General features: G+C 44.6%; 1 protein-coding gene across 4 annotated transcripts in view; it reads left to right on the top strand.

Annotated features, from left to right (window-relative positions):
* The window catches only part of KAZN (kazrin, periplakin interacting protein), a 1164933-nt gene that overhangs the window by 812920 nt on the left and 337273 nt on the right, over window positions 1-14740 (top strand). The window lies entirely within an intron of this gene.

Raw genomic sequence — 14740 nt, 5'->3', positions numbered from 1 at the left:
TTGCAGAGGTCTTCAATCTGCACACAAGAATGGCAGCCCGTGGTTTAAGGGCATGGAGTTGGGGCTCAGAGAGTCACAGGTTTGAATCTTGCCTCTGTCACTCACAAATGCAATAACCCTGAACAAATTCCTTAACCCATTCACACCTCAGTGTCCTCATCTGTACAATGGGAATGATAACCATCTTTACCTCATAGAGTTCTTGGTGAGGATTAAATAGGTAAACATGTAAATAAATTGCACAGTGTACGGCCCACAGTTAAGTGTGCAATGAAATCTTCTTTTAGAGGAACAATAGGCACTTTCAGGTACTTTCAGATGTCTTTAGTAATGATTAGGACCATTTCTTGAATGTTATTCAGGTGAGCGATGGAGAGTTGGCCCACTGTCCAGAACTCCAGCAATGTCCAAAAGCTTTCCTGCCCTCCTTCTCTTCCCCATCCTCATCAACACACAGATCAGGGTGGAAAGAGGCACTGGCCTTGGAGGGAGTGCAGGTCCCTGCACACACCTAGAACCTTTGAAGCTGACATGGGGCAGCAGAGAAGTGGGGGAAATATCAAGCTTTCTTCATTCCCCGGGGCAATTCAAAGAGACTTGGTGGTCCTCCCTCTCTGTTCATAGCAACTCCAGTCTAATCCATCCCTACAGAACATCTCTAACGAAAGCTGGGACTCAACAAAGACCCTCTACCAAAGCCCCTTGCTGCTCCCCCAGCCAGCATGGCCATGTGGCCTTTTTCTCTCCCATGCTGATCAGTACCACTAAATGCTTTTATACAAGATCTAGGGGTTTTGCGAGATGTCGTGTAAAGCATGTGGTCCATGGAGTAAAAATTCTCTCCAACGATCTCAAGAGAGGCAGAGGAAGAATCGGAAATTACAGAATTGGAATGGAGTGAATTTAGGCCTTTAGGGTAGGTCATGAATGTGATTCTACTGGTAAATATTTCAAATTTAGAGTTGGGTCTGGTCTGTTCTGTGCCCTGAAGTATTTTCCTTTGCAGTGGTCACAAGCTCTACCGTGAAGGATAAGACAAAAAGAACGAGACCAGAGATATAACTGACTGTAAATACTATTAAGACCCTAAAGGAAGGGTCAGCAAACTGTCTGCCACCTGCTTCCATTTGACCTGTGAGCTAAAACTGCTGTCTACAATTTAAAATTATTGGGGAAAAAATCAAAAGAAGAATAATATTTCATGCTGGGAAAATTATATAAAATTCAAATGTTAGTGTCCATAATGAAGTTTTATTGGAGCATAGCCCCATTTACGTCTTTGTTTGCCAGGGCTTCTATGACAAATGCCATATACGGTTGGCTTAAACAATAGAAGTCCATTGTATCTCAGTTTTGGAAACTCCAAGTCCAAGTTGAAAGTATCGCCAGGCCATGCTTTCTCCTGGAGTCTGAGTGTTCTGGTGCTTGTTTGCAGCCAATCCTTGGAGTTCCTAGACTTGGAGATGCTTCTCTGCCTCTGTCACTTGGCAATCGCTCTCTCCTTCTCTGGTTTCTGCTGGCTGTGCCCACATTTTCTCTGCTAAACGGACTTCAGCCATATCGGAGTAAGGCCCACTCTCATTCAGTTTGGACTCGCCTTAGCTAATAACCTCTTCAAGGATCTTCCTGACAAATGGGCTCTCAGCTACAGGACTGGGGGTTAGCACTTGAACTTGTCTTTTGGGGGGACATAGTTATGACAAAGACCCTAAGGCCCACAAAGCCCAAAAGATTTACTGTCTGGCCCTTTACAGAAAGTGTTTGTGACCCTTGCCATAAAGTGCCCCCTTAGTGTGATGGCTCATTTCTTTATTCACATATTAAGCTCTATTATGTGTCATTAGCCCAAGTCCCTAAGGTATTCCAACTTCTTTAATCCTCATAACAACCCCAGGACATCGATGCTCTTGTTCACCCCATTTTACTGATGGGGAAATGAGCAGAAAGAGCTTCATGCACTTTCTGCACATCACACAGCTAGTAAAGGGCAAAACTAGGGTTCAAGCCCAGGCAGTTTGAAGCCAGAGTTCACACTCTTGATCCCTGTGTCCCATCACCACTCATGGTCAGGTTCTGCAAAACTTTATCCTTGTAGAAAGCATCAAAGTGAGGTCCTCAGATTTTCCCAGGGAAGTGTTCAAATGTCATCCTGAGAATAGGGCCCAGAGGGGCTGCTCTCCTGGACCTGGCAAAACACTCTGATTAAATTGCCAATAAGTGGCAGAGCTGGGACTGAGACCCAGGCATCCCTAATCTTGTCTTCATTCTTCTCACACTCCTAAACGACAGTCTCTTCCACTTGTGTATGGGGACTCTCTAAAGCCAACTCTTGGGTTCAGCAGGAAACCCAGATGCTCAGACCTAGTAGCTTCAAAGGCCTCAGCCGGTGATGTCTCCATTAGCTGGGGAGAAGGTCCTGGCTTTGGTTCTGTTCACTTTCTTTATGATGTATTGTTGCAGAGGAAATTCATTTTTAAACAATTTCACTTATAGCCCTTTTGATAAAATGGGGCTCTGGAGAGCTGCATCATTAGCATTGATAAACACTTTACAACACCATCATGAACAAATGGAAATGCCTAATGAAGAGAAAAGAAACACTGCTGAGTAATTAAAGATGCTGGTGGGTTTTTATTATTTTTGAGCAATTATGACTAAAAGCTCTAATCAAGTAGCACCTATTTTCCCATCCATTTTGGACAGGATTGTTAAAAAGTCATCATCACTGTCATTACTGATGGTCAAGAGCCAGGGCCAGCTTGGCTGAGCAGTAGGCTGAGGGTACCCAGTTCCAAGGCGGCGTGACTTATCTGTAGTCCTAAAAGTGTTGCACCAGGGCACTTCTTCCTTGTCCTCTCCTCTCACTTCTTCTCCTACCATCCCTCTCCCTTCTGCTGTTTTGCTTCTTATTAGCTCTGAGCCTTCTCTACATATCTGTTATCCCTTGTTATAATGGTCATCCACTTGTGAAAAGAGTTGTATGAGTATACAAATGATGAATGTGGACTTCAGGATCAGAGAGGTTAAGAAACTCACAAAAGGACACACAGCTAGTGCTTTAGTTTATAAAAGCTATTGGAGCACTATATACCAGAAATGAAAAGGCTTGTAAAAGAAGGATTTATTAAGGTACAAATTTACAGTTTCAAGGCCATGAAATTGTCCAGATTAAGGTAAGGCTATAAAAATGTCCAAAGTAAGGTATCCGGGAAAAGATACCTTGGCTCTAAAAGGCCAATAATGTTTGGGGTTTCTCTCTCAGCTGTAATGGCACATGTTGACTTCTGCTAGCTTTCTCTTCCAGCTTCTCATTTCATGAAGCTCCCCAAGAGGCGTTTTGCTTCTTCATCTCCAAAATACTCTGACTGTGTGGGCTCTGCTAGTTCTAAAGCTTTTTCCAGAATGGTTCCCTTTTAAGGGACTCCAGTAAGCAACCCCACTTTGAATGGGTGGAGACACATCTCCATGGAAACCATCTAATCAAAAGTTACCACCTACAATTGGGTGGGTCACATCTCCATGGAAACGATCAGAAAGATCCCACCCAGCAATATTGAATGAGGATTAAAGAACTTGGGTTTTCTGGGGTCCACAACAGATTCAAACCAGCACACTAGTGAGTGGCAGGGCCTGGACTTAACCTCCTGGCTCCCCTCTGCATGAGTGTGACTGCCGGCTCTGCCTGGAGATCTTGAGCAAATGCCTTAACTTCCTGGGTATCTTCCCTTGTCTGATGATAGTTGTACTTACCTCAGGGGTGGTCATGAGGATTCCATAAGATCCTGTATACAAAGCACAGGACAGTTGCTCAACGAGTGGCAGACCTGATGGCTATGGTTCCCAAACCGTGTACCCAAGATACCCTGTGGTGCTGCAGTGAAGTCACAGGGGTGTTGGGGGATCATTTATGTTTTCAGGGGAAACACAGCAACGTCTGTCAGATGTGAACTGGCTGAACTGCCAGTGCACAGTAATTTCCATTACGGTCACTCAACATTTCACTACAGTCCTTTTGATGATGTCATTTCTTCATGAATCTGGAGATTTGGCAGTTGATGTGATAAAAAGCAAGTACCCAAAACAGCAATAGTAGAAGGATATAGGGGGAAAACTAAAAATGCGTATGATTGCCAATAGTTAACAGGAAGACATAGTTAACAGTACCACAGCACTACCAGGAGCAGCTACCTGGAGGGTAGGGACAAGTGATAAGGGGTAGTTTTGATTTGATAGTTGTGTTTGCCGGTGCTTTGTCATTATAGACCAGTGAAAATTGTCTTAAAGTGAGAGTGCTGCTGATCATACAACCAACTGAAGATATTGTAAGACCTGGTTTGTTTATCTTGGATGTTATCCGTGATGCCCAATAGATGGAGGGTGCTGAAGGGTCCAATGACTGAGAAGCAGAATGGCACACTGTGATCCAGTTATATGATGGGATATGGCTCAGTTACAAAAAGGAAAGACATTAAGAGGCACACAATGAACTGAATAAACCTTGGGGACATGTGTGGTGCAAAATAAGCCTGAAACAAAAGAACAAATATACTAAGGTCTCTCTCAGAAAATACTTATGAGAAAATGGGAGCTTAGATGGTAGGCCCTTGTAGCAGCCACATTTGGTCTGCAGTTGTAGATGTATTTCTGGGTTCTGAGACACTGAGCTGTATGTGTATCAGCTGGTATTTCCCTGAAACTTTGAGTAGCTGTGGGACACCTAGGACCCAAAAATGGAGTGCTGCAGCCTTGGTTGTTAGCATAGCTATATATAATAAGAGTTGAAGTAACTGAAACAGAGATCAGGCCTCAATTAGAGTTTAAAATGAAGCCAATCTGGCAGGGTCTACATTAGAATACAGCGTAAAAGATGATAGTGTGTGTACTCTAGATTTTCACCTACTGTTATGAGATCAAAGGCAAAGAGATTTATTATGTCTAGAACCTAAATTTTCTATAACATATGGTCTAAATCATTCTCTTTCAATAGCTCTTTTAAACAACCCAAACTCCTGGAGTTCAGAATGGAAATGAGGCCGTGTAGTTCTGTATAGCTTAATATAATACCAGGATACATTTCAGACTATGGTGGACTGATAATTACAAAGCATTGGTAGAGTCCCTTGAGGTCCAAAGTGTGTGGGGGGTTGGGGGTGGGGTGGAGGGGGTGGAACTATGTATTTATATGGAACTATTAAACTCTTATTACACCTGGGAAACCCCAGGTTCCCCCTCAACCATTGGGGATGCTCAAGGAAATAGGTCAAGCCCTGGATTTTGAAGCTAAGACTAACCATGACGAAGCCTAAGAGTTGCTTTCAAGAAGCCTCTTTGTTGCTCAGATGTGGCCTCTCTCTCTAGGCTCAAATCTGCAAGGAAAACCATTGCCCCCCCACCACCATGTGCTACAAGCCATCCAGGGGTGAAAATCTTCCTGACAACCTGGGGCATGACTTCTGGGGATAAGTCTGGCCCTGGCATCCTGGGATCAGCAACACCTTCTTGACCAAAGAGGGGGAAAGAAGTGTAATAAAATAAGGCACCAGTAGCCAAGAGAGAGCAAATAGAGTCAAGAGGTTATTCTGGAGGCTACTCTTGTGCAAGCTTCGGTTAGATAATGCTGATTGCCACGGTTTGCTAAACCCCAACCAACATCACTCCTGTTGACTCTTGAGAACACCTCGGGCTCGAACTGAGATTCAATAAAGGTTTCATGCACTAGGTTTGCCTTCCTGGAACCAACAATTCCCCGAGGGTTCCTAGTAGTCAAACAACTCCTCAAACTCAGAGGGACCAGCCTCTCCAGGATTATCAATCAATTTCATCCCCCTATCCTTTAGAGTACACACCACTTCTCAACATGAAAAAGTCAGTATGGGCATTGTCCAAAGATTCCCTATAGATTGGGAGAGGGTCTAAAGGAGAAGGAGAAGGTAAAACAAAGAAATTGGGATTTAACAAACAAATGTGACTGCTGAATCACTATAATAATATTCCTATGTTTTGGAGCAGCTAGAAGGAAAAATCTGAGACGGTGGAATGGTAGCACATAGCAAACTCTAGGAGCTGTTCTATAACTACTTGTTAAAGGGTGCTTTGAAAATTATTGCTCCTTTTCTTTCTTTGCTTTGTATATAAGTTATTTTTTACAATAAAAAAAAAAAGCAAGTTCCACTGTGTGGAGTACTGAGGGTGGCAGAGTCCAGTCTACGCTCAGGCTGCAGAAATTGCGCCGTGCCCAGCAGGCGCACATATCCCACTTGTAAGTACGTGTGATTACCTAAGAAGGAAACACAACTACAGTTTTTTCTTTCAGTGTATAAGTGCTATTTTTTCAAATGACTATTAAGTCATTAGCCCCTAAGTACTTACTAAGTTGCTTGGCCCAAATTACTTAATAAGCAAAACCGCCAGAGAATTCCTTTTGGCCAAAGGGTGCCGTGAAACACTTACTGAGACCCTAAGAATGCCACGAACTGAAAGAGTTTGGGACCTCTGCCCTCTGGCATCCCCTGTGACTTCCCAGTGCCCTTTGTAAAGTAGTTTGCCCGAGAAATATTTTCTGAATGAGCAGGAAAGCAGAAGTGTACCTTCTCTTGTTACCGCCCTACTTAGAGAGCAAGTAGAATAGTTTACTGCCCTGGGCTTTGGGAATAACACACTGGAGAGGGCTCTTCAGAAATGCAGCTCTAGCCAGCTCCACGGGTGGCCCAGACATGGGAAACCCCTTTCTGGGAGGAGGAGCAGCTGCGCCGTGAGCTCCCACCATGAGCGTGTGTTGGGATCCAGCGCCCGGCTCCGATTTCAGCACCCACCCTGTGTCACAGGGACTTTCCGCCCCACTGCGCCAGGTCTTGGCGACGGAGCAGTTGGAGCCACTGCGAAACTGTCCGTGCTTGTCCCGGGAGCCTGTGCTTGGAATTAAGATAAAAGCAAAAAGGGGCTCGTCCCACAGAAATTTAGCTGGTGATGGGAAAATGTATCTGGTTCAAATACCCAATCCTGAGTTTTAAGTTAATGAGGTGGGGGTCACAGAGGATCTTTGTAAAGACTGCCCCCAGCCCCTGCCGTGGTGACTTTCAAATCTTCAGTTCCTGCAGCAGCTTCTCAATAGTTCCTTTGACAACTGAGGAAGTGCAGCCACGTGCCAGGTCTCCAAATGGTCCCTCTTGCAGGAGTGAGGGGTAGTTCTGGAAGGTTCAGCATGGAAGAGCTAGGGCCTCCAGGGCCCATTTTGCTCTCGGATTCTAGCCCCTGCCCACCTCGCCAGATGGACTCTTGCTCTTGGATTCTAGCCGCTGCCCACCTCGCTAGACGGACCCTTGCTCTCACCCACTTTGCAGATTGCTCCCTATTCCCTGCACGGGTCAGGCTGCATACGATTTCCTGGTTTGCTTCAGGCTGTTCCTTCCAAGCCCTTTTATCTGAGCACCTACCCTTTGAAGGCCCGATTCAAAGTTCATTCCTCTATGGGGGATGTTTAGAGTCACGGTCAAGAGAACTTTGGTATTAGAAATATCTGAGTCCAAGTTGTGACCTCACCCCTTACCAAGTCCTTGGGCCGATCATTTCATCTCCTTGTGCCTTCCTCTAAGTGGATACAATGGCACCCAATTCAGTGCTTCTCAAACTGAAATGGGCACGCAGCAACTGCAGAATTGTGTCCAGCAGGGCTGGAGGGGGGCCCGAGAGTCTGCATTTCTAACGTGCTCCCAAGTGATGGTGATGCTGCTGGTCTAGACACTGCCCTCTGAGTAGCAAAGCCTTACCTCATTATAGGTATTATATGCTATGAGGCATGGAACTGCAGGGGACAGTCCCTGATTCCTGGCAATTCCATGCATTCCATTCTCCTGCAGAATTGAAGCTTCTAGGACCCACCTGCCCTCCTTTGGATACCTGCTGTGTCTGTCCCAACATCACAGGGACTGTGGTTTAGATGCATCGCCTCTAACCCCTTGTCCCATCTCTATCCACTAGACCCCATGTTCCCACCGGGCTCCCCACCCTTCATGTAGGCCATAGAGTTCCTAAGGCAAGAGCATCAGGAAGATGGGACGTCTGCATGGTACAAGGGTATACATCTTGAACTTCACAATTTGAGAGAGGCATTTATTTTCTAAGGGAAAACAAGAGAGGAATAGGACTTCCTCCTTCCAGTCAAGCCCACCCTAGTCTTTCTCCACCATGGGTGCTTGGGCTGGACACTGAGCACCTACCCCACTGTCCACAAGGCTGAGGTTACTGAAGCCTCCCAGTGCAGCTGGGCTCCAAGATGACACACCAAACTTCAGCCTACCTAAAGACCCATTTTCCCATGGCGGTCCCCAGATGCAGATCCAAATACCCAAACATCAGACAGCTGCTGCAGCGAAGAGCAGCAGGAGACGCGCAAGCTACTTATCGGACGTTTTCCATTATCCCCACCACCTGTGCCGGATTTCCAAAGCATCACACCGGGTAATAGCCACTCTTGCACCAAAAAGGAGAAACGCCAACGATTTTGCAAGTAAACTCCCACTCTTGTGCTGGGTTTTATAAGTTATAAAAGGCGCTTGCTGTGAAATAACCACTTACTGTCCTAGAGATTTTGTGATGTGTTAAGGCCCTTAGTTTAAGCTGCAGGTTGGCGACAATCTCAACCTGTGGCCTCAGGTGAATAAAAGCATTTGGGAGAAATTTGGGGCCAGTGTAGGTAGATGTGTTACCTCCAAAGAACAGAAGTTGTAGAACATTCGACAGAAATTTAACCTGGAGATGTGATGGACCAGCTTAAGTATGCAATATGTTGTTAGTCTGCAGCATGCCATTGTTTGTCTTATTCCAACAGATGGTACCAGGTTAGAAGTAGAAATAATCCACAGTCTTTAGAGAGAATCAGTGGGGTGTATGTGTTTCCTAAATCTGCGTCCTCAAACTATAGTGTGCCTAAGGTTGGAGGGATGGGGAGGTGCTTATGAAAGATATAGATTTCCGGACCCCTGGTCTTTGGGAACTGGGGTGGGGTTCAGGGATGTGGATCTTTAACAAGTTCCACAGATGGTTTTGGTACAGGGAGGCCCTGATCACACTTTGAAAGATGTGCTCCTTTCTAGAAAAATGAAGAGACAATTGTTCGGCTCAGGATGGTCAAGGGAGAAGGAACAGTGTGCCCCTACACGTAGACCGAAAGGCACTTCGTCTTCGATTCAGGCTACCAGATTTGGAGAGATGTGGCATAGCCAAACTTTATCGTTCATTCATTCAGTCAGTCAGTCAGTCGATAAATATTTCTTTTTAAGATTACAGCTTTATTGAAATGTAATTCACATAGAATATAATTTACCCATTTAAGTGTACAATGCAATGGTTTTTAGTATATTTTATAGAATGAAACAATCATCACCACAATCAATTCTAGAACATTTCTATCATCCCCCAAAGAAGCTGCTATTCTACTTTCTGTCTCTATAGATTTGCCTATTCTGAATATTTCATGTAGCTGGAATCATACAACATATGGCCTTCTGTGCCTTGCTTCTTTCAATTAGTTTCCAAGGTTCATCCATGATGTAGTATGTACCAGTATTTCACTTCTTCAAACGACTGAATAATATTCCATTGCATAGATATACCACATTTGTTCATCCATTTGTACATTGATGGACAACTGGGATTGTTTTCACCTTTTGGCTATTGTGAATATGCTCCTTTGGATATCCGTGCACACTGTTGGGGGTGGATTTATGTTTGTGTTTCTCTTGGATATATATATACTGAGAATTAGAATCACTGGGTCAGATGGTAACTCTGTGTTCAACTTTTCATGGAACTGCCAGACTGTTTTCCAAAGTTGACAAATATTTCTTGAGCATCAAGTGAGTGCCAGGTGTCATTCTAAGTGCTGAAGCTACAGGGAACAAAACAAACCAAAACCTGTGACGTCAAAGAGTTGACTTTCTTATTAGTCACACAAAAAAGATAAACAAAGATGGGAGTGCAGTAAGCCCATGTCCGACCTCATTCCTGCCTGCTCACGCCTCTCCAGCCTCCTGCCTGACTCCTGGCTCTTCTTTTAACATGTTGGGGGCACCCTTAGCCGAGAAATCCAGATGGCTCCCTCCCCACTTCCCTCAAGTCTCTGCTTAAATATTTCCTCAGTGAGGCCATCCCTGACCTCCCAGTTTAAAGTGGTAGCACCTACTCTCACTATCCTCATCCCTACCTGCAGCTGCCCCCTCACCAGGTGGGCCAATGTCATCACAAAGTTTCTTAGAAGAGGGAGGCAGGGCACTTAGTGTCAGAGAGGAGCTGTGGTGATGGAACCAGAGTGTGGAAATGCACTTTGAAGATGGAGAAAGAGGCCAGAAACCAAGGAATGCAGGCCACCTCTAGAAGCTGGAAAAGGCAGGGAATCAATTTCTCCTCTAGAGCCTCAGGAAGGAACCTAACTGTCCTCGCACCTTGATCTTAGTCCTAAAGACCCATTTGGAAGTCTGACCTACAGAACTGTAAGATAAAAAAAAATGGGGTTGTCTTAAGCCACTAAGTTTGCTGTAATTTGTTGCAATAGAAATAGAAAATGAATATAAGTAAGCCAGGGCTGCACAGAACAGCTGTCTCTTTCTCGAACTTCCTGTCTCTCTCCCTTAGAAACCAGTGACTTCAGAGATGTCTTCCCTTTTACTGTAATTCTAGAGCAGGAGTCCACAAACTACACCCACTGACTACCTTTTGTAAATAAAGTTTTACTGCCACACAGCCATACCCATGTCTTTATGTGTCGACTATGGCTGCTTTGGTTCTATAAGAGTAGAGTTGCATAGTTGTGACAGAGACCAAATGGCCCTTGAAGCCAAAATATTTTCCTCTCTGTCCCTTTGCAGAAAGGGTTTGCTGTGCCCTGTGCCGTGATGCTTCCTGTTCTAGTTTGCTAGCTGCCGGAATACAACACACCAGAGATGGATTGGCTTTTAATGAAAGCCGATTTATTTTGTTAGTTCTTCAGAGGAAAGGCAGCTAACTTTCCATTGAGGTTCTTTATTATGTGGGAAGGCACAGGGTGATCTCTGCTGGCCTTCTCTCCAGGCCCCTGGGTTCCAACAACTTTCCCCGGGGGTGACTTCTTTCTGCATCTCCAAAGGCCTGGGCTGAGCTGCGAGTGCTGAGATGAGGAATGCTGACCTGTTTAGGCTATGCTGCATTGAGTCTCTCATTTAAGCACCAACCAATTAAGTCAAACATCATTCCTTGCAGCAGGCACGCCTCCTAGCCGACTGCAGATGTAATCAGCAACAGGTGAGGTTCATGTACCATTGGCTCATGTCCACAGCAACAGAACTAGGTGCCTTCACCTGGCCAAGTTGACAACTGAATCTAACTACCACACCACCCATGATGACTTGTCCTCTCAGAACTGCCGTGCCATCTGCAGGTGGGGCCCCACCTGACCTTCCACCCTGGTCATTGTAGAATGAATTGAGCTGGCCAGTTGGATTCTTTCTGGGGATTTGGAATTGGCATTTAGAAACTTGTGGCTGTGACTCCCGGGACGAGCCGGGACCCGGCATCATGGGATTGAGAAAGCCTTCTTGACCAAGAGGGAAAAGAGAGAAACGAGACAAAGTTTCAGTGGCTGAGAGATTTCAAACACAGTCGAGAGTTTATCCTGGAGGTTATTCTTATGCATTTTATAGATATCCCTTTTTAATTTATGGTGTATTGGAGAGGCTGGGGTGAAGTACCTGAAACTGTTTAGCTGTGTTCCAGTAGCCTTGATTCTTGAAGATGATTGTATAACTATATAGCTTTTACAATGTGACCGTGTGATTGTGAAAACCTTGTATCTGATGCTCCTTTTATCCAGGGTATGGACAGATGAGTAAAAAAATAATAATAATAAGGATAAAAAATAAATAAATAATAGGGGGATATAAAAGGTAAAAATTGGGTAGACTGAAATACTGTGGGTCGGTGAGAGAGGGGGTAAGAGGTATGCGATGTATGAGGTTTTTTTTTTAATTTCTTTTTCTGGAGTGATATAAATGTTCAAAAAATTATCACAGTGAAGAATAAACAACTATATGGTGATATTGCAAGCCACTGATTGTATAGTATGGTTGGACTGGATATGTGTGGCTATTTCTTGATAAAAATGTTTTTAAAAACAAAACAAAAACCTGTGACTAGAACCGACAACAGCCCTTGGCACACAGTTGCACTCAGCAGATAATTTTCAAGCCAGTGAGTTATTTAGGAGGTTGGGGTGGATGTCATCCACTGTAGGTACTGAGACATAAAAAGATTCTGTCTATCAGAAAGGAACAAAAAATTCAGCTACGCAGAAGCAGAGGCAGAAACCACAAGGCTCTAGGGGAAAGAGGGGTTAGATAAGCTGCTGTACAGTTGCCTTATGTATTGGTTTTCTATTTTGTGTCACAAATTGAGAGGCTTAGAACAGTAGACATTTATTAACTCATAGCTTCTGAAGGTCAGAAGTCTGGGCACGGTGGAACTGGGTTCCCTGCTCCGGGTTTCACAGGACTGAAATCAGTGTTTTGACTGGGCTGCATTCCTTTTTGGACCTCGAGTTCCTCTTTCAAGCTCATGCAGTTGTTGACAGAATTCTGTTCTTAGAGGTTGTAGGGCTGGGGCCCCTGTTCTCTTGCTCATACAGAAGCCACTCTCAGTGTCCAGAGGCTGCATAAAGTTCCTTCCATGTGGTGCCCTGCATATGCCCTCTCACTTTTCCAATCTCTCTTTCAGGAAGGGCCCAGAACCTTTCAAAGGCTCACCTGATTAAGTCAGGCCCACCAAGATATTCTACTTTTGAATTAACTCAAAGTCAACTGCTTATACCCTAATCTCTGGAGTGAAATCTCATCATATTTACAGATCTGCCTGCAATTAGAGGAGGGAATTACACAAAGACATGTGCACCTCAGGGCAGGGATCTCAGGGGCCAGTTGAGAATTCTACCTACTGCATCTTGCCTCCAGCATGATTTCTGGTTCAGATACCTGGCACTCAAGCAACTAGCCATCTCTCCTTCGGGCCCCACAAAATGCACCAGCCCAGTGTGATAAATGATCACTTTTGCTTAAGCTGGCTCCAATTTGAGTTCAATTAAAGGCTGTGATGAGCTGGAGACCCCAAAAGGCACCACCTCAGTTTTGGCATCACTTGCACATCATGTGCAGGAACCAAGCCCCTAAAGTGGAGGGAAGGAAGCAATATTGTTGAAATGCTTTCTGAGCTGCCTGTGAACTCGCAGCACAGATGATACAGCACAACCATGAATTCTGGCTGCTGCCCCAGCACACTCAGTCTTAACATATTGACATTGGCAGTCCCTGTATATCTTGTCATGCCAATATGGTAATTGAAATGGAATTGTCTCTAAGCATGCAATTAATCAACAAATAAATCATAAATCTGTGGCCATCCATTCATGGAGGCAAAAATCCTTCTCCCTGGCTTACTGACCACTGGAGTTGATTGAATTTAGACTTTCTATACCTCTATTGGGCTTTAGAAAAGAAGGAAGGTGAGACAGGTAACCTTTAGGGCCTTACTGAAGTCCCAGGAATTGTGAGCTAAGTGCTGTATACATGAGCTCTCCATGCCTCACTCAAAGAGGTTTTCATTTAATCATAAAAACAACCCCGTGAAATGAGGATTATGAGCCACATTTTACAGAGGAGGGACTAGAGTCCCAGAGAGGTTAAGTAAATCACTAAAGGTCACACAGCAAGTAGAGAGCAGACTCCGGGTTCAAAACCAGAACCATCGGGCCAGGGCTAAAGTAAATCAGTATGCAAGGGTGAGGAGGACATTGTCTGTATTTTAGAACTTCATCTACTCTATGAGACCAAAGGAAGAGAGGTTTATTTTGTCCAGAACCTAAATTTTCTGTAGCACATCATCTAACTCAGCAGGTCTGGATGGATGATTTAAACCCAAACACAGTGAGTCCAGAATGGGAATAAGGGCTTGTAATTCTGTATAGCTTAATGCAATGCCTGGATGCCTCCCAGAGGATGTTGAGCAGATAATTAAAAAGTATTGGCAAAGTCCCTTGAGGCACAGGACGAAAAATATGGAACTATTAAACTTTGCCACTGGGGAAAACCCTGATACTCTGTCAAACATTAGGGGCTCCCAAGTCAATGGGCCAAGTCCTTGATTTGAGGCTTGTTCTTGTGAAGCTTATTTATGTAGTGGAGAAGCTAAGCCTACGTATAGTTATGTCTAAGTGTTACTTCCAGTGGACCTCTTTTGTTGCTCAGATGTGGCCTCTCTCTCTGTAAGTCCAACTTTGCTAGTGAAATCATTACCCTCCCTGCTACATGGGACATGGCATCCAGGGGTGAAAGTCTCCCTGGTGGCATATAAATCAACTCCCAGTACTATGGTCCTGGTACTATGGGATCAAAAATGCCTTCCTGACCAAAAGGGGGGAAAGAAATGTAACAAAATAAAGTGTCAGTGGCTTAGAGAGTTCAAATAGAGTTGAAAGGCTACTCTGGAGGCTACGCTTACACAAGCTGCAGCTAGATATTGCTACTTATTATGGGTTGCCAAACGCCAACCAAAACCATTCCTTCCAAAGCTAAAGAACGCCTAGGGCCTTATGCGAGATTCTATAAAGGTTCCATGCACTATGATTACTTTCCAGAAACCTACAACCTCCAGATGGTTCCTAGGCCAGATAAGTCTGAAACCCAGAGGGGCCAGCCTCTCCAGAACATCAGCTAGTTCCATC

This window comes from Tamandua tetradactyla, chromosome 2, assembly GCF_023851605.1.
Source record: "Tamandua tetradactyla isolate mTamTet1 chromosome 2, mTamTet1.pri, whole genome shotgun sequence".
NCBI classification, from domain to species: domain Eukaryota; kingdom Metazoa; phylum Chordata; class Mammalia; order Pilosa; family Myrmecophagidae; genus Tamandua; species Tamandua tetradactyla.
The sequence above is the reverse complement of the archived record's forward strand: the minus strand, read 5'-3'. Positions and strand labels throughout refer to the sequence as shown.